This window comes from Sturnus vulgaris, chromosome 4, assembly GCF_052056855.1.
Source record: "Sturnus vulgaris isolate bStuVul1 chromosome 4, bStuVul1.hap1, whole genome shotgun sequence".
Lineage (NCBI taxonomy): Eukaryota > Metazoa > Chordata > Aves > Passeriformes > Sturnidae > Sturnus > Sturnus vulgaris.
In genome coordinates, this window is record NC_142246.1 from 24,948,760 (window position 1) to 24,976,369 (window position 27,610).

At 38.5% G+C, this 27,610-nt stretch overlaps 1 long non-coding RNA gene across 2 annotated transcripts; it reads right to left on the reverse strand.

Moving 5' to 3' along the window:
• Positions 1-70: 70 nt before the first annotated feature.
• LOC148223912 (uncharacterized) lies at positions 71-24,283 on the reverse strand. Of its 2 annotated transcripts, XR_015803082.1 has the most exons (5): positions 24,167-24,283; positions 18,540-18,668; positions 13,381-13,509; positions 3,537-5,435; positions 71-2,829 (listed from the first exon to the last, which is right to left on the reverse strand). It is a non-coding gene; the product is annotated as an uncharacterized LOC148223912 (long non-coding RNA). The 2 variants fall into 2 exon arrangements; XR_015803081.1 differs by lacking the exons at positions 18,540-18,668; positions 24,167-24,283 and having other exon boundaries at positions 13,381-15,293.
• Between the last annotated feature and the right edge of the window lie 3,327 nt (positions 24,284-27,610).

A 27,610-nucleotide genomic window follows, 5' to 3' on the forward strand; every position in this document is an offset into this window, starting at 1 on the left:
CAACTGCAATCAAGTGGTTCCAACGTTTTCCTTATTCTATTTCCTTAGCATTTGTCTCACTTGCAATGAACCAGTTTCAAACCCTAAACTACACAACTGTACCCCAATTTCTTCTTCTTCAGCTCAGGTCCCTGAATAATTAACCATTGAACAGGACTCCACCATGGTGAGGCTGTACTGGAACCCAGAAAGGAAGGTGCTTAACTGGGAGGCATAAGGAGGAGCAGCACTGGCCTTTGTGTCAGCCATCAGCTATTGACAGGCTCAGCTCTACTTGCAAACATACTGTCAGCCAAGAAGATTTTTATTTAGTAGAGAGTTGTTGGACCTAACAATATCTACTATTGCATACATACATTTTGACACAAGAAAGATTTATTCCTGAAGATTTGAAAATACAATTAATAAATAGATATAGATACATGGGTCAATTTTAAACTGGAGCACTTTCTGCTTCTTAGGATGTGATGTCTATCCAGTCTTACCTTGAATCTCACATCAAAAGTAAGATCCCAGCATATACCTGCTGCTTCATTTTCAGTGGAGGAGCCATAAATACATAAGTAGCAAGAAATCTCTGTAGTCTGAAACTTTTGCTTATCCTTTTGGATACTGCTCTCTGGGTATATCATGAGTAAATCACTTCTATGGACTGAATCTCTCAGAAGATCACTGCATTATTAATAGCTGATTCAATTCAGCTAGTTAGACAAAGAATGGTTTCTGAAGTTAGAAAGGATTTCAACCACCTCTTTTGTATTTATGTTATTTTTATGCACTAATTTTTTCCCATGCATGGATTGCCACACAGCTATCATTCCTATATAATACTAAAATGAATAGCTGCTAGGCAATGCCAATCCTTGCTACCATCATGCTGAACATTTTATTGCTCCCCATTTGAATCTTTCCCTAAAAATGCTTTTTAACTTCATCTTGAAATTGCATTGTTGCATTTTCCTAGTCAAGCCTTCCCACTTCTCCCACCTCCCACCAGAGATGCTTCGGCTGCTAATTTTTCACTAAGCTCTAGCATATCATAGAACCAAAAAATGTCTTGGGTTGGAAGGGACCTTAAAGATCATCTGGTTCCAACCCCTCTGCCACAGGGAGAAACACCTTCCTCCAGACTGTGAGGTTGCTCACAGTTCCATCCAACCTGGCCTTGAACACCTCCAGGGATGGGGCATCCACAGCTTCTCTGGTAGCACTGCAAGGCACCCTCACTGCCAAGATCTATGGGGCACACTCAGCCATTCTGATTTAGGAGAGCAGCCAGCATGAAGGCTGTCTTCTACCAGCAGGATTTTTTAACAATGAAATTTGTTCTAAGAAGAAAGTTTTCAAAGTAAAAATAATGCCTCAGCACCCAATCCCTTTCAAAAGGCAAAGACAGTGGCAATGTATTATTCTGTACCTTTCTCTAAGATCAAGAACAAATACAGTATATCCTTTAGGAAATTCTTTCTAGATACCATATTTATATTTATTACCTGTAACTGAACAATATACAGCAACATTCTGCAATGATGTCCTAGTGGTACTGTGCTGTGTTCACTGGAAGTTTCATGTCACCAGCAGATATATGGTTTCTGCTCTGAGGCATTTTTTGACTGAACAATTTCTTCAATGGTCATAACCTTACATAAACAAATAATAAAATACTTGCACAAAAGATTTTAGTTAACATTTACAAATATCTTAAGAAATGAAGAATGGTACTACTCATTCCATTAAAAATTGCACTAGATGTTGAAATGGAAAGCAGTGGATATGGAGATTCCAAAAAAGAGTAATGGCAAAATATTCAGATACAGTGAAGGCAGCTTCACTGACATTAGCAGTCATATTTTTTTTCTGGGAAAGGGGAGAAAGTGATGGTAATCTTGGGAAAAATAAACAATAAACCAGTTATGAGACTTCAAGCCTGAATATGTTGAGCTTCTGTTGAAAAAGAAGGACTGAGATTTACTATGGAGGGAAAAAAAAGCCATGCATAAAAAGCAGCCTGGGTCTTGGAATCCAGCAAGAAATAATGGTCATCTTGCATCTTTTATAATCCATATCCCAAGACAAATAATAATACTTTGAAAATGTTTGTTGCTTTCAGTTTTATTAAATTACAACAAGTTACTTTCTCATCAATCAATTAAATAGGCAAGACTAGAACTTGATTGTATATTCCTGATTTGGTCTGCCATAAATAAAGCTCACAGTTGAATGAGTGTTTAATTTTGTGCTCACAAACTGTAGTGCATAAAGGAATTTATCTATCAGGTCACAATTTTTGCTTCTTATTTGAAAAACTTGTTTCTCATTAACCACAGATTAGCCACAGTGAACTTTCTTTTCAGCCCAGTGTCAGGACAGAATCTCACCTAGGAAGATGGCAAGGGGCTGCATGGGGGGCAGCTGAGGTCACTGGAGAAGGGGAGACTGAAGGGAGACTTCATCACAGTCTCCACTTTCCTTGTGAGGGGAAGAGGAGGGGCAAATCTGATCTCTTCTTTCTCATTACACCAGTGACAGGACTCGAGGAAACAGCATGAAGCTGAGTCAGGGGAGGTTTACGTTAGATAACAGGAAAAGGTTTTCCACTCAAAGAGTGATTGGGCACTGGAACAGGCTCCCCAGGGAAGCAGTGACAGCAGCAGCTTGGCAGAGTCCGAGAAGTGTTTGGACAATGCTGTCAGGCACATTGTGTACCTCAGGGATGGTCCAGCCAGGGGCAGGAGTTGGACTCCGTGATCCTTGTGGGTTCCTTCCAGCTCAGAATATTCTGTGATTCTATGTGTCCATTGACTCAGCTTGAGGAAAGGACTCCATACCCTGCAGAAAGAGGATTCATTTTCAATCGAATGTGTACACTTCTAGCTTTGTTTATCTTGAATTTATTGGATTTGGCCCACATTTGTGAAGTGAGTACAAGATTAAGGAAAACTTTATATCAAGATACAAGCAGTAAACATTTTTAGACAACAGACTGTGTAAAAAACCATGAAGTGTAAGAGCTTTTTTCATCTATTGAGACAAGAAAAGCCACAGATAGGATGCCTTACAGTGCACCCAAGAGCAGAAGGATCAGAAAAATATAATTTTTCCAGAATGGATTTTGTGCCCAAAAGGTGTCATGACATCCATTTTTAATAAGCTTAGTAAATAGTTAGACCACAACCAAACCACAGTGGTTCACCATCTCTCTACGTTATTTATGGAAAGCAGCAGCCACCTGGGGGGTTTTTGCTTGCTTTTAGGAATTTTTAAGCTAATGAGTGATCACATGTAGTCTGTTTGCACTTCCTTGTTAACACAAACAGTTGAGTTCATTTGGCCTTTCAAGGCTATCAGGCTATTGGTACATGTATCTCAGACTCCTAATGCAAGTCATTACTGCCCCAGAGGGACAGTTCCAGAGACAGACTTCGTATTTTGTAAGGACAAAGCTATTTGGGAAGTCAACCCTACGTTCCATAATTTTTTTTTTACCTGGATGCTAAATTAATTAGAAGTTAATGAAATTGGTTTAAAAAACATACCTATTTTTTGCATGCCAGCTCAAGTCATAGCTTCCTGAAATCTTAATTGCCACATCTTCCTTTCTCATTCTTCAAACTGGTACAGAAACCTCTGCAAGTTGCAAGGATGTGTGATGCTTTTTGATTCTCTTCTTCTGAATCTCTGCTACTGGGCTGTGCAAATATTCTGCTTCTAATATTTTAAACTACTTCCCCTAATACAAATAATAAGAGTCAGAAAATCACTGGAGTAAAAAGTTTATTGACAAAGATAAACGTAAGTGAATAAAGCAACAAAAATAGACAGAGGTATATATACTTTAAATACAGAAGAAAGCAGCTGTCTGGTGAATTTGCTTTTCCACAGCAAAAGCCATTCAATTTGTGTTTAAGAATAATGGAAAATAGTAAAAATAATTAATAGAAACAGATATCACTGGGACTATTTAAGTAAAAAAAAAAACTAATATGGTTAAGTACTTGAAGTGATATAACATTTAATGATGGATACTTATAAGGAACTTTATGTGTTCCAGGAACTGCACTTGCAGCAATTAATCCTTAGCACACCCCAGGGAGAATACTTAGTAAGAAATACTTTCCTGCTCAGTTTGAAGAAGGGGTTACAAGCATGGAAACAAGCTGTCACTGTAATATGCCCAAGACTAAATAGCACTTTGATAGGAACAGCAGGGCAAGAACTCCTGAGGTTCTGGGTTTCTGTTCTACATTCATGTCATAAAAATGGCAGAACCAGAATGATGTGGGAGATAAAAATACACAATAATTTTGTGAGTGTGTGTCTGCACACTCTGTTCCTAAGAGAGGATCTCATACACTGAAGTCCCATAGAAAGATATCTAAAAAAATATTGATGCAATTTTCAGGATGAGAATCCATAGCTTTCCTTCATTATTTTCAGTGCTATGACTAATAGAAATTTAAGCTGCTTTAACAAAGTAAAAAATAAATAACAGTTGGGTTGGGTTTTTTTTGTTTTCTTTATTTCATAAATAGTAGAGTAGAGAAGAGTATTTCTTTGTTGGCATTTTGAGGATGAAACAAGAGTTGAAAATGCCTCATGTTTTCCCTTGGGATTTTAAAGTATCAGTGGCTCATTTGAACAACAAAGGATGGACAATGAAAAAGAGAGAATGTGAAAAAGGGTAAAACAGAATATAAGCAGGAAGGGAAGGAAAGAAACTTAGCTTGCAATTTAAAATTCCTGTGTTATATTTGAAATACTTGCTTTTTTTCCCCAACAGACTCATATAAGCAAGTCTTCATCTACCTTACTGAGGTTCACACAATAATTTTATGTGTTCCCATTTACAAGAATTTTATTGAACATAGCAATTACAGACTATTATCTTTATTAGCATTGGGTACAAGAAGTAGACCAACCTGCCATTATAGAGACAACAACAAAATCATTCCACCTTCAAACAGCTTACACATTCTTTTTAATGGGATGTGTAAAATATTATAATGAGAACAATTCTGAATTGCAGTGATCTTCCTGATTAAATGGTGACGGAAACTTTTTTTCTTGTATCTCTTACATTTAAAATAACCAGATTTTTAAAGCAAGCCTTATAGAGAATTAATATGGACGTGGTCATTTTTATTCAGACAATTAATACATTTTTTTCAACATCAGAGTTCTAAAATTCTGATGTTTGCTTGCTCTAAAGGAAGAATCTGATATTGATATAGCTGTGTGTCCTGAATAATAAAAATTGAATTATCCTGTCTGAGTGTCTATGGACTTCAGTTTGCATGCTCAGAATGTTTATTGCAATGTTTTCACAGGTCCTGAATAGGAGGGATGTATAACAGTTTTTCTTAGGTAATATTCTCTGTCAGATATGCTCCGACATTTTTGCATTCTGTCATTCCAGCTGGATCCATAATCCATTCCTGCAGAAAGGACAGTACAAAGACCAATCATACAGTGAAAACAAAAAGTGACTCTTGAAATCCAATCATGATTTGAAATACAGCTATTCAATTGCCATATTTTTCTCCTCAAGGGTTAAAAAAAAAAAAAAAAGAAGTGGGGGGAGAAAGAGGAAAAAATATTATTATGCTTCCCATGTGGCTGTGGGCTACATGCAATTTGAATCTATCTTGTAGTTTTATGTATAGTAGCTCCCCTAGTTTGCACTTCTATTTTTTTATTCCACATCTGCTCTCACAGGGAGAAAACAGTCATGATGTATCCATAATAACCCACAATTACAGTGATACATTTTGCAATGACATGACCTTTTCCCAGAAAGCAGGAGATGTCTGATTTTTTATTTTCACTATTTTGCCACATATGGTCCCTGAGAAAGAAGCTAATGTGAAACTGGAAGTCACAAACTCTCTGTTGTGCATGAGCAATGAATCCTCCTAATCTAGGAAGATGAAGTTCTCTTACAGCCTTAAAATAATTTGAAGAAAGAGCCAGAAGCCAGGAAGACTAATTAAGTAACATGGTGGAAATATCTGTGTGAGGTTGCTACAATTCTAATTAATCAGAGGCAAATTTGGAGGGAAAGAGAAAATAAACCTAACCCCTGGTAGTGAGGGATAAGAAATCATCCTCCTTACTACTGGTGTTCAAGTAGCCTCATGAGAGAGAAGCTCACAGCCATGCATAAGAAAACCAAGAAGAAAGTCTACTGAACACAATGAGAGAAACCCACTCTAGGGACAATATGGTTTTAACAAAGACCAAAAGAACATCTTACAGAAAGAATTGCTAAAACCTCAACAAAATAGGGTAATCCCCCAGCAACTATCCTAGCAGAAATGCTGAGGCAGTGAAAGAGGGAGCTTTAGCAGAATCCATCTTTACAAAATGAACAAAGAGGTCCAGTAAGAGAGGAAAACCTCTGAGCCAATGGTATATAGAACATCTGAGCTAGTTACTGTGTCCTAACAATGGGTAATTTGGAGCAACAAGGGAATTCTTGCAGTGCCAAGACTGAGGCAGAACTGCATTTTGTGGTGGCTTACTGGTTTGGGGTTTTTTATTTTTTATTTCTTTTCTGACTTTCATGTTTTAAAATTCATATTTTAAGAAACTTATTTTTAGCCCAAGCTGAATGTGGTAATAAGTGCTCTCAGACTGCTTATCAGAAATGCCCAAGGCTCATCTCTAAGATATTAACAGATATTACCCCAATTCTTTCTTCCTTTTGGAGCAACACATCAGGATACAGTGAGAACTGAGGGCAGAAAGCTTGGCCAAGTGAAGGGTTCCTGTAAGGGACCACTGGGATTTGTGGTTCACATCAAAAATATCCTGTAAGTGCTGCCTTCATCAAATAGAAACTAAGGAAAACTTGTTAGTGCCTTTGTTCCCTTTTGGGTTCCTCTTTCTCTTTCCCCTTCCACAATTCTCCCCTTTTTTTCACCCCTTTTTGAGAGAAGTTCTTTGGATCTCAGGACCAATTGATCTCAGAGAAGAGGCCATATTTTTCTGTTAAGAGCTATAACTCTTTGCAAATCTCTTTGCTCCAGACTTCTTGAATCTCCAAAACAAATTAAATTCCTAAATAACATGCTTGGGGCTGGTGTTAGCCATAAAAGTTCTGATCCTCCACTCATGTAAAGCATAAGAAAAAATAAGCTCAGCAGGAGCAGGCTTGGGGGAGGGCTTCTAGTCCTTCTGTGTAACAGCAAGTCCCAGCACTTCACATTCACTGCCATTTGTTTCTGCAGCACTTCAGCGACATGTAATTCCTTATCCTGCAGGTGACAGATATCTTTGGTGTTATTGCTGCTCTGTGGGCAGTAAATCTCCACTCAAATATAAGTCTAGGTCATGCCATGTGACAACTTCTTTACTTATTTGCATCACTGTAAGGCAGCCTGGCAATTATACAGAAAGTATGTTACCATGGCAACACAGGGAAACTGCAGCATCTAAAAAAAATAAGACTGCAGAATTACTTAACATTTTATTCTCCAAAGACTTCAGTATTCTGAGTTTAAACTTTGCACAAAAAATCATAATAAATGGTGCCTATTTCATAAATAGTGCTTCCTACATCTTTTAGAAGTAATTGGTTCTTTACATCAAAGCATTTTATATTTTCATCTTTGTGGAATTAGTGAGTACAGAGTTTAATGAGTAAAATACTCCTCTATCCCTTGTCCAGAATTTTTTTTTTTGGCAAAAAATACCACTTATTAGTCAAGGCAAATGCAGTAATTATTTCAGCACAGTTAATGCGTAAGTCCCCTCACACACCTCCCACACAAATGACTGCAGACAGCTTTGACAGCGCCTGAGTCTTGGTAAAGCTCTGGAACAGCACAAAAGAATAGCTGACATATTAGTCTGCATAGGATGGGAAGAGCCAAGCAGTCTGAATTGTGAAAATGGACACAAAAAAGTAAGAGGGACACAACTATCCAATGTCCAAATCATGGGCTGGTACCCATTGACCCAAGATAAAAAACACCCTGGCTTCTAGCATAAGCCAGAAGGCTCCTTCTGGCTTAGTGCCTGATTCAAAACTGAGGTTCAGACAATCAAAGATGGCTTTATCAAGTCCCACCAGCTGCATTGGTTTTGGATGTCATATGTCACATGATTTTAACCTTTCAGTCATGAGCTGGTGATCAGGAAAGCAATGGAGACAGTGCTACTGCAAACCCCTTGTAACCCAGGGTTTTGTAATAACTTAGTATACGTATTGCTGTCATATTATTACTATACATAGTGGCAGTACAATAAAGTACACATACAATATTAATGAGATTCAAATAAGAGAAAAAACAATCACTATATCCCAGGAAATTTTCTCTCATGCTGCTACCATTTCATCTCACAAACTTGGTCTATGCATGGAAAGGCAAAAGCTGTTTAGTCGCCTAAGAGTTATTCTGTTCCTCAGAACAGAAATAATTATAAGCATACATGAACCAGTCATAGTTTTAGGACACTTTTCTTGCAAACAGAGGGCAGGCAGAGAGCCCTTTTTGACAAAAATGGAACTGTGTGACACAGATACAAAATTTTAGAAGAGTCCACTAATGCATGACTAATACTCTCCACTGAGGTAAACACTCTGGCTTCAACTCTTTTTCTAAAAGATTTGACACTACTAGCAGCCTACTTTAAAGTCTGATTTTGTAAAAGACACTATTCATTTGTTCATTGGCACAGTCAATAGAAAAATACATATTGATATCTGAAGATCAGAATTTGAAAAACAAAGTCAGGCTGTGCAGTGTCTCTGATCTACATTCCATGCTAATTAACCTATATATTTCAATTGAAAACAGATCTTGCTTCCTTATCAAGAAGCCTAATTATGTTACCTATATTGCAATTCTGAAATGGATGATAAAGTCCAGTCTCAAGTCTTTGTTAAGACTATTAACAAATAAAATTCACAGAGAGCTGGTTAGGAACAGAAACTCTAAAAATGTCCAAAACATTTGCACAAATAAAACATACATAATTTAACCACTATGGCATACCCAGAATTACCCACTGCCTTACAATAAATATGCAACAAAAAATTCAAAATAGCCTTCCCGTCTTCAGTAAAATTCTAGATCTGAAGGCCAACATTACAACAGAACATAAACAGCTCAATAAAAACTCTGAAATATAAGCAGCACGGATATGCAGACTTTTGTTCCAAACAATAAACCAAATGAGCAAGAACCAGAATGCCAGGCACAGGAAGGAGCAGAAGCAGCAAGAGAAGCAGAGGTAACACAAAAGGATACTTGATGTTGTCAGGGAGTCTACTGACATGTCAACTGGAGAAACAAGATGAGAGCTGTGAAAAGAAAGTGGCAAACATGAAACAGCAGCTCAATCATTAACAAGCAACAGCCAACTAATGGGAAAAGACATCCAGTTACCAGGAATCCAGCTCTTAACTAAAACTGCCACAGAGGAAAGGTGACCACCTGGCATCCCTGAGAAGAAAACAACCAGCTTCACGTACCCACAAAATTATAAGAGGAATTGAGAGGAAAACGCAAGAAGAAGGGAAACCTGAAGGTAAAGCTGCAGGAAGGTTCTGGCCACATTGCAGACATTATTTGAAACTAATTCAGTTTTGACCACAGCTTCATGTGATTTAGTGCAACATTCACAATGAAATGAAAAGATTTACAGGTACCAAAAAATCTGAGTTTCTGCTGGAGAAAATGAGGTATCATCATAGGAATAGAATTACTTTCCACCTAGGACTAACTGCTTACCTATTCCTGTTTGTAAAAGTGCTGAATTGAGTGATATTTCTGTTCAGAGGATAGGATTGCTTCCATACCACAGCATTTCCCATCATGCCATGTCCCAAATAAAACCACGTCTAACTAAAGAGAGGGAGGAAGTATGACACAGTAACATGAACATGGGAAGTGAGGAGTCAAACAGGTTCAATTCCCTGCCCTGCCACACCCTTCTGGTGTAAAGTTTTACAAGCCAATTTAGGCAATTGAGATCCTTCCAGTATACCATGGTTCATAGTCTTGGCATGGTTTTCCACTGGGATCTGCAGGTGATGCACAAGCCTGCATTGGGATACTGCCTGCAGTCACACTGGAAGCCTTCCTATCTGTTGAATGAACTGAACAATCTTCCACATCCTATAAAAATGTGATCTGGGCCGAGATATGGATGGCAAAGAGCTAGTGAAATATTAGGTCTGTATACCGTCTTTATTCACAGAGCACAAACTGTTGAAAAATCTAGTGGATATAGGCTGAAAGGAATGTACAGCCACCTCTACAGAAAACATATGGCTGAATTCAATCTTGGTGTAAACAAAAATACTCTAAGTTTCACACAGGTTTTTTTCCTTATTTTTGTTTCACACTTTTCCCAATAGCTGCAAACTATCGTCAAAGCCCATCACAGATGAAGTCATTTCTGAAGCCAAGTTATGCATTTTTTAACGCCATTTTATCTTTTCCCATATGTCACTCCATCTATTTCTGTTGCTCTTCTTCACCTTAAGCTGATTATGTATCTGGTAATTCACTCTCCAGCAAAGCCTGATTCATCTGTAACCACGTAAGGACAGATTCCATGATGAAATCGTTAATTGAGATGGTTCGGAGGAGGGAAACTTCACAGTTTCCTCCAAAGATATATTTTCAAGGCATTCCGCTTCTGGGAAAAAAATTCTCTGAAGCCTGTGGAATTAACATAAATAATACAAACCCTAAGGCCAAAATTTCAAAATAGAGAAGACTGATTTTGGACAGGTTTTCTTTCATTCTCTTGTGAATTTTTTTCCTTTTTAAAGACATTCTTGGGAGTGTTAAGTTATATTTTACCATGTCTATAGTAATTCCAGAATTTTTACAGACATCTTTCCACATTGTCAGTCTTTTGTCAGTCTTTTTTTTTTTTTTTTTGCCTGTATATCTAGTCTTTTTACTCTAAATCAATGGTTTCCCTACCATTTTCTTTGAATGTTTGGAACTCATGGATATATTTTACCATTTCCATAAAAAATACTTATGCTGCTAAATTGCTAGTCCTTAAAACAGGTCATTAAATAACTATATTGTTTGACATATTATTATTATTTTTAATGTATCTGGTAGTCCTTCAAGTCCTTCAGCTCTTTTTTTTTGGAACATGTGTATTACCCTTTTCAAGTAAATGTGAATTAATTTTTGTCAGCTGATTTCGTAGAATGAGATAAAACTCTGAAATTAAATCCAAAGATTTCATCTGCTGCAGTCTGTACAGCCAATGATTTTCTATCGTACTTTCAAAAGAACAATTCAAAACACGCCTAATAAAAAACAACTTTTATATGAATCATAACATTTCCTCTCAAAATGGTTTTATATGTTTAGAGAGATGGTTTTTACTACAATTCTGTTATGCTTCTAAAAGCAGAAGTTAAGTGTATGGAAGGTTTATGATTATCTTGCTGCCTCAACCCCTTTCTTCTCTACTCTTAATTTACTAATCAGTACAAAGTGGTGTGTTTTTCTCCCATTTTCAAGCAAGCGACAGGTTAAGTGTTCACACTGAACACAACAGAATGCCATAAATTCTCCAGAGCAGCAAGTCTCCCAGGCTCTGATTCTTCAAATATTTCCTCACGTGCTCCCTTGTCCAACCCTGAAATTATTTCTGTGTGACTTTTTCTTGTTTCTAGTTTGTGTGCATATATGACAACGAAATTTTGCAGAGAATCTCAATCTTTGCCATTCTCAATTCATAATTAATTCACTCCATTTATTAATGAACTAATTTCTTGCTAAGGTTAAAGTTATTCAAAAACTAAAAAAGAGTACTTTTTCAGTGCATGAAGGGCTCATCAGTAAAGAAACATGTTTTTGAGGCCTAAATCCCATAGGAATCCACACACTACAGCAATGAGTAACAGAAGCTGAATGTTTGGGAAAACTGTGACCTGACATCTGTTTTGGACTTGCTTGCACTTGGTTTTTGTAAGCCATGTAAGTCTATTTAGACTTTAGAGGAGGAAAACAAAAACAAACCCCTCAACCATTCCCCTACAAACATCCACAGACAAAATCTTCTTCACAGCTTTTGAATATGTTCCTCTCCACCTTCACATGTGTGGATAGCATTTATTTTGAAGATCATGCAAGCAATTATTTGAATTTTTATGCAAAAAAAAACCTTTTATGATCATTAGCATCCTGGAATGGGAAGCTCAGGGTTTCAGGTGTCTAACTCAGGAATTATAAAGGCATACCAGACGACATCCCAGTGCAACTTTTACCATGTTGGAGTAGCGCAGTTGTGCAGGTTTGGCTCACAATTTACATATATAAATTCTCCCCTATATACAGTCTGATCATTACACCGAGCTGCACATTCTTTCCTTATATATTGCAAAGTAAAGGGAAGACTTTTTTGAATATTGCATGCCACTAACCACATCAGCTGGATTACGCATGCCTTCTGTTTTCCCTACCCTCTTCTATGATTGAATGTTACACGCTGATTTCAGATCAGGCTCACTCTCTTTTCACTAACATTACGTTCTCATTTCTAAGTTCTCTTAGAAAATGGGTCTTTAGCTCATTTGACTATGTGATATGCACATTTCTAAAACAAAAAATAAGGTCAATCAAGGTCGCCAAACTAATGGAGCCTATTCTAAAATTATATAGCCCAGATGCATTTTTTTTCTTTTTTAATCAAATGTAGGACAAGAGTAAAGAGTACTTGAATTGACACATTAATATAGGAGGCAGACTATATGGAGAAGGAATTAGAGTTATAATCAAGGCCTGCTACATAAGAGCAGATTGCTTCAGCTATGGTGTGGAGCATAATTTGATCTGTCTATCCATTTTAATTTCTTTGTTGCTTTGTTACTGAAGACTTACATTGTATTTCTATACACAGACACAAGCTGTAAGCAAGAGATCATAGTTACTGTTGGCAAGGAAACAAGTTACTGGGTGCTGAAACTCACATTTCAAATTAAAATTATATTAGAATTTGAGTCAATTCATACTTATAATTGTCAGTGAGTTTTTATTTGTATATACTTAGAGCAGGAAGTCATTAATTGAGCTAATATAGTCAAGGGCAAATTACTTATTCTACTAGGGTTGAACTCAGGGAAAGATACAAGAAATAAATTGTTAAAGAATGTGTGGCCATTCCTGCATAAAAATCAAACACGCAAAATTTCAATAACTTGCCTCCCACAGCTTTCAGTCATTCTTGAAGAACCGAGAAATCAAAAGCCAGAATTTTGTTTGTTAGTTTTGTTAGTTTAAATTACTCCTATAGACTGCACCTGAATTATCTGCCTTCCCACAGTTGCTGTCCAGACAGAAAATAACCATAATTTCTCATTCTTGCTCATGTTACATTCACATGCAGCCTTCCTCGTACCTCTCTGTTGCAGCCCCTTCACATTTTCTGCAGTCGTTCCAAGCAATTCAGCACCTCAATTTCTCCTCACATTTTAGGACAAGCAAGAACAGAGTTTGGAAATATTCACTGGCCCAAGGTTGTATAGACCTAGCAGCAAAAGTGAAAGAAAATGTTTACTCCTTATGGCTCTTCCAAGGGCTTCAAAAAGCAGCCAGGAAGGGATGTTTTTGTTTACCACACATCACTAGGATACTGACAGCATTTTCCTGACAGGTATTGTTTGTTGCCAGAACAAAGTCCAATTACACGGTCATTAAATGAGTTTTGTTGTTTCTAAATGGAAAGATTTGAACTTTAATTGAAGTGTAGTTCTACACCAGTTCTTTCTGAAGTAACATCTTTGCTTTTCTTCCATATAGCAATTAAAGAGATTCAGTAGGGATTACTGAAAATGTTACCAGTTTACGTGAAAACATTAAATGTGAAAATATAAAGTGTGGCAGTTCAAGTGATAAGTGGAACAAGTCAGCATTTTAAGTTTTCCACACATAAATCATTTTGTCACATGTATATTATTAAGATACTATCACTGAAGAAACTATAATTCACTTCCCATTCTGTTCTCACCGTAAAGCTGGTAAAGTCTGGTAATGTATCATCTCTGCTTGAATCACTTCTAAGAGTTACATGCATACTGTATAATGAGAATAATGTCATATTTTTAAAATGGCATTTATGGTCTATTTATGGCTTCACAGTTCAAGGTCATTTACAGGGATCATTACCTCCACTTATTCTGCCAATCCTTTCAATAGTTTGACATAGTCAACTAGTAAGGTTTCTGAAGTATTAAAGCACAAGTTGCCTTAGTTTAAAATAGATGACAACTTGGACATATTGTTGAATTTCAAATTAGAGAAAAGCACATGATATATAATTTACAGACACAGAATCATAGAATATGCTGTGTTGGAAAGACACATAAGGATCATCAAGTCCATCTCCTGGTCCTGCACAGAATCGTCCCCAAGAGTCATACCACGTGTCTGACAGCATTGTCCAAACACTTCTTGAACTTTGTCACTCTTGGTGCTGTGACCATTTCTCTGAATGGCCACAGCATCAAGCCTGACAGGGTTGGTTCCAGTGCTTAACCACCCTCTGGATAAAGTACCTTTTCCTAACATTCAATCTAAACCTCCCCTGTCCCAGCTTCATGCTATTTCCTTGAGTCCTGTCACCTATCATGAGTGAAGAGATCAGTTCCTGCCCCTCATCTTCCTTTCACAATCTCTCCCCAGTCTTCTCTTCTTCAGGCTGAACAAACCAAGTGACCTCAGCCACTCTTCATAAGGCTTTCCCTCCAGACCCTTCACTATCCTTGTTGCCCTCCTTTGCATGCCCCCCAATAGTTCAATGTCTTTCTTACATTGTGGCACCCAAAACTGCACACAATATTCAAGGTGAGGTTGCCCCAGTGCAGCACAGAGCAGGACAATCCCCTCCCTTGCCTGGCTGGCGATGCTGTGCCTGATGCACCCCAGGACAGGGCTGACCTTTCTGGCTGCTAGGGCACTGCTGGCTCATATTGAACTTGTCTCTGACCAGGACCCCCAGGTCCCTTTCTGTGGCACTGCTTTCCAGCCTCTCATTCCCCAATCTATAGACAAAACCAGGGTTGCCCCATTCCAGGTGGAGAATCTGGCACCTGACCTTGTTAAACTTCACAGGGTTGGTGATTGCCCATCTCTTTAATTTGTCCAGATCTCTCTGCAGGGTCTCTCTGCCTTTGAGGGAGTCAAGAGTGCTTCCCAATTTAGTGTCATCAGCAAACTTACTTAGTATTCCTCCTTCGAGTCCTGTGTACAAGTTGTTAATGAAGTTGTTGAGGAGGGCTGGGCTGAGGATGGAGCCCCGTGGAACCCCACTGGTGACCAGACACCAGCCTGATGTCCAGACACCAGCCTGACCCCATTCACTACAACTCTCTGTCCAGATTCGTGAGCCAGTTGCTGACCCAGTGCCTAACACAGTTATTAGCTGTGGGATGGACACTGTCCACACTGTGAGACACAGCACCAACAGCTTCACTGAAGTGCAAAAAGATTGTTTCTGCTGGAGTTCCCAGAGCAGCTAGGTGGGTTACCCTATCATAGAAGGAAATTAGGTTGGACAAGCAGAACTTTCCTGTCATGAAGCCCTGTAGGCTGTGATAGATGACTGTGTTGTACTAGAGATTTTCTTTCAATACCTCCCTAAATAATCTTTTTTATTATTTTACCAGACACTGAATTGAGACTGACAGGCCTGTAGTTTCTGGGGTCCTCTTTCTTGCCCTTATTGAAAATCAGGATGTTAACCAGTTATATTATAAAATACAAGAGTATATAACTAAGATTTTTAAGCTTTTTTTTTTGTAAAGATGCCTACATTCCTGGAATAATTATTAAATTCTGGATGAAAAATGGCACTTCTAACTCTATGTCTTTATGCAAAACAAATACTCCTTATAGTTTTAAACTCAAATACTATTTTGATTTTTTTTGTTAAAAAGAGCATTTTGAATAATGAACTAGAAAAAGATGCTTAGGAACAAGCTATTAAATACTACTACATGTGGGAAGACGGTTCAAAATCTCTTGGACATTTTTCAGCCAGCAATATGTCACAACCTTATTATATTATGAGCTTTATTTCATCTGAATAGAAGGAAAATTCTTACTGATTTAACTTCATTAACTATGCATAACCATCAGAAAATTTAAAGAATAGAATTATTAGAGAGTTTTCCTGTTCCCTCTAGGAAATTTTCCCTCTCTTTTCAGAAAGCTGTGCAGAGCTGCCCTACTACAAGTATTAACCTCTTAGCATCTGCAGGAATTCATTTTCTTTCTTCCCTCCTAATAAAAATAATTCAGGAATTGAGTACTTTAATTATTACTTCGTAGTACCAATGGCTCTTTATGCAAGGGTATCTAATAGCACTGAATTATCAGTACTAATGTACCCATATAACTCCAACAATGAAACTGGCGTGGGGTACTGTGCAATGCTGTGAATCTTATTATTTTTAACTTCATATCTGTGGGAATTGCTGTGTGGGGACGGTCGGGACAAACTCAGGCGTTCTCTGTATTCTGCTGTTGAAGTTTGCAGTTTATTTCGTAGGGCGTGGGTATATATGAGGCCCTGCTAGGAACTGCAGCTGCAGCTCAGAGCAGGACAGAGAGAGAGGGATAGAGCAAGAGTAAGAGAAGAGAGTAAGAAAGCAAGAGCCAAGAGAGCATAAGAGAGTAAGAGAGTAAGAGAGTAAGAGAGTAAGAGAGTAAGAGAGTAAGAGATTAAGAGAGAGATTTTCCCATTTGCAATACAATAAATCTTCTTCTATGTTGAATATTCTAATTTCCACTAACCAATCTAATACAAGATACAAATTCTCTAACATTTGCATGCAACATATAGGAATCACTATATTACCATGTTTTACTGCTTTTCTTATCTCTAAATTTTATCTGGGACCCTTCCTGCCATGCCTATGGAGGATGTCTGTTTGCTTTTTGGTATTTGCCGCATCTAACATTATCTAAACAAAGGGGCCTTCAGGCATTCAGTTGCTTTCAGCCACACAGTCGAAAATTACTATAATTTCTATTTTTCTTATACTTTCCATATTCTCAATGTCTTTTGCTAGGCACTCGTATTTATAAGGTTTCCCTAATTCATCCTTCCCAACACATATATTTACAAAAAGCTTCTTATTTGTCAACAGATGATCAATAGAAACAAGTGATGGACCAAGTTCTTTAAAGATATACTTTTTCTTTTTTTTTTCTTAGTAAGCACCAGTAAGTAAAATATACAAAGCCAAAATATTTGTATTTTAATGTTAATACAGACACTGGCTACACCAGACATAAACTTCACCATGTGAGCTCAGAAAATCTCAGTTTAAGTTTGGTGTGGTTCCTTGCTGCAGTTGTTAAAGGTGCCTCACAACGTAATGATGATGATTTTATCCTAGTTGTGTTCTCAAGGGACTTCAAATCACTGAACACATCAATTTCAAAAGGAAATGCTTGGTTCTTTTAAAAATACTTATAATAACTTTTGGCTACATTCATCACAGAATCCCAGTGCTTCGTAAACACTACTGAACATAGCACAGCACTTTGTTAGTGCATGGAGGTGTAGACAAAAGAACCAAACCCATCACACAGAGATTAGTCTAGCCAGAAGACTGGTGATTGCTATAGGCGATTTTTACAATTAAAATAGCTAACAATAAATGACAGTACCTTCATTCCTTCTGCACTGCCAGCTACTAAAGCAAGTCTCCTTTCTGTTGCATTTATCCTTAAGTAAGTTTCAAAAGCAGGATCCAGAGCCACATGTTCAGCACCCATAGGGATGAGGAGCATGTCCAATCCTACTAGGCTCAGGAGCCATGGGCAGAAGTGTGGGTGCCTGAGCAAGCTAAGGAAAAGATGCTTTTGCTGACTCTCCAATCTTCAATGACAGTGTGGGATTTTGTGTTATTGGTGAGAAATCTAGCAGCAGGAAGCCAAATGTTTTCTAGAATAGCAAAATGTTTTCCAGCCCTGAAGGTACACTTTGATTTCCCCTTGCTTTGAATGCTTTTCCTGAGCCTCCTGAAACTTCCCTTTCTTCTCTGCTGTTTTTCTCACTCTGCTCTCACCACACTTCTCACAGTAACTAGTTGCTCTGTTTGTAAAAGATAATTTCATGCTATGTTGGTACATCTAGGAGAGATGATGCTGCAGCCAGAAAGCTAGAGAAGCTTTTGCTGGGCATGATTTTGTGGAGACCCGTGCACTTCAGTATGTGTACATGCACAGTGTTTCCCTCTTTCCTCTCAATCAACCTCCAACCAGTAGAAGGGAATGTTTCTGAAAAAAATAAAAATTCAGAACTCTATAAATTAATTTCAAACCAAAGCCACTTGGGTCCCCAAATTATAGGCAACAACATTGGCATCTACTGTTCCTGACTCTGCAGTGGGTAGTTCAAGGGAGTCCAGGTGACTGACAGCTCCCTCTGCGCTAATAACCACTGAAGCTGAGCCATTTTTTTCTATAGCTGAAGTACTCCTACAGAAGCTTAAAAGAACAACACAAACTTCTGTTTTTCCTCCACTTTAAAAATATCTATATTATTACCTGTTTAGAGCCCTCCAGACCACTTTTCTGCTTTCTTACCAGATTTTGGTCATATGTCATCATATACACAATGAGGCATATGTCATCCTTGCAACAGATCTCCTTGCCTTTCTACTCCTTTTAGGTTACCTAAAAGAAAATAATAATTAAAAAAAAAAAAAAAAAAAAAAAGGAATCCAAATAAAATATGATACTGGAAAAAAATAAAAAGGACTTTGTTTAGAGTCAGAAACAGTTCCCAAGATCTGAAGAGAATTTCTGAAATTACAGTGGAAGTTTTCTTTTCCAAAACCTAGGTGGATTTTCACACATTCCCCGACTGATTCATTGAATAGTAACTAAGTTGATGGAATAGCTCTAAGGATTTAAATAGATTGTACCAATTAAGTTAGCTTAAACACTGGCAACACATTGAAGTCCTCAAAATTATTACACACTTCAGAAAAGATAAAGATATTTAAGAAGAATATAGGTTGTATATTCTGTTACAATGTAGTATATTAAGAAATAGCTGACTCCTTTTTATTTTTTCCAGTAAGCCCTGGGTTGAAAGTCCATCCGGTTTGTCTGCACATTTTCTCTCAACAATAATCCTGCTCTCAGCAGAGTGTGTTTTCCTTAATGCAGAGTCTCATTGAGAATTCTCTTCGGTGGAATTTGGTGCTCAGCATATGCAGCACTCAGATGTGCTATGAATAGTGTACATACAAATCACCTCTAAATTTGTTCATTCCAGTAGTGTAAATTAGCAACATTCTGAACAGATTTTTCAAAGCATTCATCATTGAAAAAAATATTTAGATCTTCTACGAATGCTAGTTCTGCTTTAGTATCTCAGCAATACAAATCTCTGTCATCCTAAACTTTCAGGAACATGCACTTCATTCTATCACAAACAAGACTAACCTTAAAAGTTAGTATTTTTTTATTATTTACTTCACTAAAGCTGTGCTCTAACTACACTAGTGCTCAAAGTACAGCCAGTCAGCCAGCTGTATGTCTGTTCAGCAACACAGAATCTTTAACACCTAAAACGCTAAAAAATCTGTTCAAAGACATGTCAAACTATTCCATGGTGAATAGAATACTGAAGCCACTGTCTGCTGGTTTATGATGGGCAAGAGATATAGCTTCCTACTCATGAAAATAGTGACTTTTTTAGGACTTGCACTGTCGTTATTAATGTCTCCTAATTTGAAGCACACAGCACTGCATGAAAAAAGACTCACATAGAGAAGACATAATTGAGTTGAACTCATTTTGCCAGGAAAAAGCCATTACTCAATTAAAGAGCACAGAGTTTAGCACACAGACCTTGACCATTTGTCTCATATAAAACAACGTATGGTTTTCTAAAATAAGAACATCTGACACTAACCAATTTTATTTCATCTTCCCATCTGATAAACAGCAGAAGTATGAATGTTTATATCCCTTCCATAATTCCCACTTCTAGTGCAACTGTAAATACTGTGAGATATACAAAATTTTAAGATTTTCTGGGTTCCCGTTTGCCATCTGTCTGCTATGATATCTTGGGGCAATACATGATATGGTTTAATTATGCATTGCAAAAAAATTGTAAGTATGTTGAACTGATTGAATGTTCCCTTGCTGTCAGCATCTAGGAACTGTGAACATGAAGGACTAAAAGAGACCCCAGGAAATCATCTAGATTAATCTCCTCTCAGAAGAACTGAAATACCACTTATCGTCACCTAGAAGGACACTCTATTCTGTGACTTGTCGGTTTTAAGTTGTATTTGATGGACAAATATCACCTGACAATCTTTTTTTTCTGAAAACAGACTAAAGCATTTTTTTATATTCAGTAAGGATTAAACATTGCCTCTTAAATTTAAATTGCAAAAGGGGGCCACTACAGAAAATAGCCAATTTCACTTATCTTTACGACCCCAACAGTGCCATTCCATGATTCCTGAGTAACATTTAGCATAATTTCAGCTTCCAGTTTTGATATTCCTCCTAAAGAGACACAGAAATTTTTGCTGCCTTTCCTACAAAAGAATGCACAACGGACAGGGCTGACTTCAAGAACCGTAAAAAAAATTCCCAGAAAAATCTCTGGTGGGAAAGCAGGTAAGGCAAAAAGTCTATGAATTTAAGCATAGCCCAAATTCAATATTCAAATGGCTTTTGGATCCAAGATAATTTGCTGGGTCAGAGCCCATTCAGCTTCAGGGAAGTGCTAAATTTTCTTGCTTATCTAACAAGATGAAATGATATCTGGAAAGGTTTAGCTGGCTTCTCTATACATTGGTACTAAAGCAAGCTTCTTCAGAGCAAATTTCATAATATGGAGCCATTTATTAAGTCAGTATTGACACAACATGCCCAGGACTTTATCCTCATGATGGATAGCTTCAACACTTGGAGCATTTCCAGCCTTTCACTACCAAACCTGATCTGCCCTCCAACTCCCACTCTGAGTAATGTACAAAATATTGTGCACAGCAGTCCCTTCTGACTCAATTCATTGCTACCTAGTTTCTGATGATGTATATGCATTCTTATATTTCATTCTTAAGTTTTCCAGTGAATTTATGAATTCAGTTTGTACCTGTGGCCATAACCAAAATGTTGGAATTTACACAAGGATGAAGAGATATTATCTAAATATTTTGGTGAAACTTTGGAAACACTGCCGTAGCCTTTCCAGGAAAATTTGTGTGCTTCATTCTTTAGCTGTCCTTTGTAGGTCAGTCTCTCCTTCTGGGAAAAGCACCTATTTTCATACAAAAGTCCTGTTTAGTCAAAAAGTACTTCTGCAGTGAGCACACTCAAGTGTAACCTTCCATCAACCACAACACACAACAGTAGAGGTTAAAATCTAAATTCCTGTTAGCATGATCATTTTACAATGTGTTCTTTCTCATTCTACTCTCTAAACCTCTTTTGTATGAAAAGATGCTTCTCAAGAATACAGCTAATGCAGGGGAGCACAACGTAGGAACCATTTACAGTCAAGACTAAACCAGTCCTTACCTCATTAAAGTTAGCTTTGGCAGATGTTACAGTCTATCAGGAAAGGAACCTTGCAAACTAAACAGTGCAAAATAACTCAGCACAAAAATAAGAATTGTTCGGTCCTACCTCTGCATCTTCCCAGTTTAATCAGGCTCCTGATGTTAGTTTAGCATATTTTTTCTCTGAATTCCTTTTTTGGTGTTTAAAAGGAGAGAAGTTGAATAAACATTTATAACAGACATGTTATTTAAAATTAAGTGTGCTGGTGAAAAGAACCAGGCAGACTTCTCATGGAACTCAGTGCAGCAAAGCTGCCATTTCCCCCAAAGTGCAGCACAGTTTCACAGGAGCAACCATTTTTCCTAACGTGACGTCTCCTCATGAAAACATTCACTTTTCAGAATGGGCTCCACCGTCTAGGAGCAAAACCAAATTCATACCACTAATGTCATTGTATCAAGACTTCAATCATACTGGCTTCTGAATTAATCATTCTGATCTTGTACTGTTATACCACAATGGTATCCTTCCCATCAACCTCACAGGCTGTACTACTAGTTAAATTACCACCAGTAATACTGGTGTCATAAGAGATGACTACCTGTAATATTTAAAAATAAATACACAAGCATATCCTTAATATATGTACATTAATCCTATATATTAAGTATACATAAGAATATACTTATCTGTTTAGGAATAAATACATAAGTAAATAGTCAAAGCAAAATATTATTTATTACCCAAGCCACTGAAGAACAAAGTATGCTGTGTTTCACAAAAAAAAGTCCTAGCTTCCCTCCTTTCTTAGATTTCTTCTAAAATGACTGAAAAATTTATTTCCTTGTCTCCTAGTTAAAGTATACATCTTTATGAAGGGTCTCCAGCCCCTTGCACAGTGTCTGTGCACCTGACAGCTCCAGTCACACACTGAGGCACAGCAAAGGGTAGAACTTTGTGTCACAACATATTTTAGATTTTCAGACTCAAATTAGGCATGATTTTTGGGTTTAGTAATTAACTGCCCTTGATCAGTGATCCAGGAATAGAAATATATGCATCAATAAGTTGAAGTTTATTTCTTCAAGCTTTTATCTTTAGCTATACCTAAATTAAAATATATCTGAACTGGCATGAAAGGTAAAGTAGCTGGTATACAACTGGCAGACTTATTTTTACAAAACACTTAAACACACCACCCAAAGATCATTTAATAATGATAATTTAATATGTCAAATACCACCTTCAACAGAAAAAAGATCATTCAATACTTCATTGAGTATTGAAAGTTATAAGAATGGACAATATATTTTTACAACAGCAAGTCCATTTTTTGTATGCACCTTTCTTAACCGGAACAATAGCAGTAATTCATGTGAAGTTTTTCTGGGATAACTTTCTATTCTGTGTCAAATGAGATGCACGGACACTCATGGAGTGTTTCCATACATTTTTCAAGCCATAGTAATTTTTACAGAACTACCTACAATACTGTCACTCAGAAGTAGAATATCCAAAGACTAACAATAAGAATGTCTTGTTGGTCTTATTTCACACTAGGTTGAGGAAAAGAAAAACCAAAGCACTATGATTCGTTTTCTACTTTTGACCGGATCACCACTTTTCCTGGTTTTTTTGTCTCTCAGGAACTAAATATTTCCAAATGTCTTCCCTCATACACACTACAGCTAAGTTAAAGACTAAGCCCATAAGATCAAAGATGACTCAATCCTGTTTTTTCCTACAAAAAGTAAAAAAGAAAAATTTTGTTTACAGAAGTCACTTTTCTTTCCCCTCTAAAAACAGTAACAGGAGTATTTGAAAGAATATCCTTTCTTACCAACAATTTTGTCCAGTTATCTATGAAGCAATCTCTTGCAACGGTGAGGAGGGTAATAAAGAAGAATGAAATGGGGTAGCAAGCAGCTAGCTAATAAAAATGTAAGTGACTAAACAAAAGACAGAAAGAAAGCTCCAATTTCATGCCATGTTTACAGAGCTTAAACAAAGAGAAAAGCAGTACATTACCTACATTCATCTGTCTGGCCTTCCTATCACTGCTGATCTACAGCTTAATAAACAACAAAACGCACACATTCTTCATTTCTTTATGACTTGCATGTAGGATACAAGTAAATCTAATGCTTCACTATGATGTATGAGGGTTTAAAACTTGGGTAACCTCTGTCATAGATCATTGTAATTTCTTGCAGACACACCTAGACAGAGCCCTATCAGTTGATTTATACAGAAGTTTTACACTTCTTAGATGAATAAATAAACAGATTTTTTACAGACAACAAACAAAAGAAAATGTCCAAGACAAGGCGGGAATAATGAAACATCCAAATTAATTTACAGAAGCCCCACTACCACCTTCAGTTTCAAGAGAAACCCCTTTCTAGCCAAACCTAGGGAAAGCAGCATCCCAGAAGCCTGGACACTTCCAGGGATGGAGCATCCACAACTTTTCTGGGAAACCTGTTTGAGTGCCTTGCTACTCTCTGGTTAAAGTATTTTTTCCTAATATCTGATCTAAATCTACTGTGTTTTGGTTTAAAGCCATTCCCTCTTGTTCTGCCACTACACACCATTTTAAAAATCCCGCTCCATCTTTCTTGTAGGCTCCTTTCACTTACTCAAAGGCTGCAATTAGGTAATTCCAAAGCCTTCACTTCTCCACAGAGAACAATCCAATTCTCTTAACATTTCCTTATAGGAAAGGTGCTCTATCCCTCTAACCATCTTGGTGGCCTAAGTAGTCATGGATATTTAATTATTCCTCTACACAATTTCATCAGCCATATCTATGATTAGCACTTACAATATATCTGATTGACTTCACGCAATATAAATAATTTCCTCTCCTTTAAGTAGGATGGATTATTACCTAGTGTAACGTCCCATTCTGCAACGCTTTCCAAGTTTGAAAGTGTCTCAGAGTGGTGTTTTTCTCAGACTGCTTTGGACTTGTCTCTATAAGGAAGCTTCATGCAATAGCATAACTTAGGTTTTCACCATTTTTCCCAGAGACAAACCACACACACACACACCACCCAAAAGTGTTGGTGTCACCTGGCATAAAGCAGAAGTGGCCTCTTCCAGTATCAGGCAACAGAGAATTCTAAGCCCTCTTGGGTGCTTAATTTCACCTCAACACAAATGAAAGGATACAAACAGCAACAACCACAGTACATGTTTCACCTAAAACTTACCAGCAAAGCACAGTTCCTCTTGACACTCTGCTCTTTGGCTAATCCATATAACACTCATCAAGGCAACATGACTGTAGGAAATAAAGAAAAAGGTACATACAATTAATCCTTAGAATCAGAGAGGATATAAAGAACATTTGTCTTAATTTGCTCTCAGGCTTCTGGTGCACTTAAAAGCTCCTGTCTGGCAGATATATTTGCTTTGAAATCACTGGGAGAAATCTGACTCTTGTGTATAAAAGGATAATACTCTACCAAATCAACTCTTATTAGCATAAATAGCTGCAATGGAAGAAAAAACCTTCATATTAACTTCAGTAGTGGATTATTTGGCCATTTAAAATTGCCATAAGCAGTACCTTCTGTTAGTTTACTTAGATTTTCTAACTGCAGCAATGAAAGGAAGTGTTACCAAAAATCAATGAAACTTAACACCAATGCTGCATTAAGAAGCAGGCATTCTTTATTCAGCCAGAATAAGGGGTACCACAAGGTGTTGGGGGTTGAATGCTTTGCTTTTCTTTCTGTGGAATTTCTCCCATTGTTATGCTAATTAATTGTGGCTACACCTTAAAATGACAGATAATGTTCTCTCGTAGGGGGGTGGCTGGAGGGGGAGGGGGGGGGGAACCGGAAAAGGAAAGGTGGGATAGGGGGGTCTGGAGCGGGGGACGCCCTCTCGCTTGGCTCCTGGAGTGGGAAGAGAACCTGGGCTCTGCTCTGGCATCTTCCCCTGTCATCCCAGCGCTGAGATCCACGCTCCCTGCCTTTGGACATCGCTCCGCGGCTCTCCCAGCTCACCCTACTACCTCCGGACACTCTGCTGAGCACCACGACCGACACCGTGAGGGGGGAGTAACTTTCCCCATCCCCTCTCTCCCCTGGGCCGCGGCCGCCATCACCCAGCCCTCTTCAACTGCGCGGGACCTGCCCTGCCCCCACAGCACCGGTAACAGCACAGGGAGACGGCCTGCGGCCAGAAGGGACTGGAGTGCAGCTAGACTGTTTCTGTTTGCCAATTTTTATAGCTGTTGTTGGTTTTTTCTGCTTTGTTAAATACCAGTAAAGAACTGTTATTCTCATCCCCATATCTCCTGCCTGAAGGTGTCTGAATTGGACCTAAAATAATTAAAAGGGAGGGGGATTGCACTCTGCATTGCAGAAAAGGGGCTCCTGCCTTTCCTTAGACCATACCTGTCTTTCAAACCGAGACAGATTTTGGCGCCCGGAACGTGGGGCATTGCCTGAGGGCATTGAGAGAGGGGTAGAAAAGGGGATAACAGTTCTTAAATTACCCAAGCTTGTGGTAGGTGACACCATGCTGTCCAGCTTACCCTGGATTGGCCTCCATGTGGTCACTGCTATATCTCTCCCATTTGCAAGCCCTTTTTTAAACATGAGTTTCATAACCAAGGTTACTGTGGCTATTATCCAGTTTATTATGTGGGTTGATCAGTTGAGGAATTCATGGATTTTTAATTTTCTCTGGAAGATGGCCACATGGATTCAGAGCTATCACACTCTAAGTGTGTGTTTCTGGGGCTACTTCAATAATGGTACTTACTGTGAGGAAGTAGCAGCAGGTGAAATTTTTTCTCAACCCATCACAGGGTTTTTGAAGTTCACCCCACCAGTCTTCAAGGGGTTCCAATCCACTTTAAATGCTAATGACATTATATTGTGGCTAGTGTTGCTTATATCCCTGTTAAACCTGTTCTATCTAACATTCAGAGATAAGGGGAGATTGACTTGGATAACAACCCTGATACCTACCCGAGGAAATAGTGATGTTACCCCAGAGCCTGATCTTGTCCCAGAGACTAGGGAGGTTACCCCAGAGCCTGATCCTATCCCAGAGACTAGGGATATTACCCCAGAGTTTGACCCTGCTCCACAGCCCACCTCGGAAAGGAACCACCCAGAATGGGTGGGGGTGCTAGCAAAGGAGATACGTGAGATGGGCCAGATGCTGAAGGAGTACCTCTCCCCAGCTGGTGAGAAACCCTCCCCCTGCCTTAAAGAGGGAGACTCTGGTGGTGCAGCAGTGGGACCCACAGATGTTACATCTGTCCAGGTTCCAGCTGAACTGCAAGGGCACTCACAGCCAGCAGCAGTTGCCCCTGTGGAAACTAGGAAGTCTAAGATGAAAACAAGGCACCTAGATAATAAGGGTCAGGAAGGGGGCCCCTCACAAGCAGCAGGGGAGCCAGAAGTTGAGATCATCACCGAGTCCCTGTCATACGAGAGTCTCCGTAACCTGCGAAAAGACATTGTACGACGGGGCCGTGAGGCTTTTACAACCTGGTTACTGCGGGTCTGGGACCTTATGGGTACAGGTGTGCAACTGGATGGTACTGAGGCAAGGAATTTGGGAGCCTTGACCCAGGACTCAGGTGTGGACCAGGTATTTGTAAGGGAGACAGGTCTCCTTTCCCTCTGGGAGCGACTTTTAATGAGTGTGAGAGAGAGATTTGTCCACAGGGAAAGAATGCAGGAGTACCACCAGAGAACACGTTGGAATACCCTTGAGGAAGGGATCCAAAAACTGAGAGAAGTGGCAGTACTGGAGGTGCTCTTTGGGAGGGATGGACAGCATGACAATGACCCTGACAAGGTCAGGTGCACAGGGCAGATGTTGTGGAATCTGGCAAACCTGGGCCCATCTCAATATACCCCCTTTATTGCAATGATTGATGCTGATACCAACCAAGTGACAGTGGGTTCTGTTGCCAACAGGCTCAGGAATTATCAGAGTATGATGGCTGGCCCAGTGCAGGCTCATGTCTCTGCTGTGGCTAAGGACCTCAGAGAGGAGTTTAAGGAGGAGATGAAGGAGATAAGGGAAGAGGTGAGGAAGATCAGTGCAGC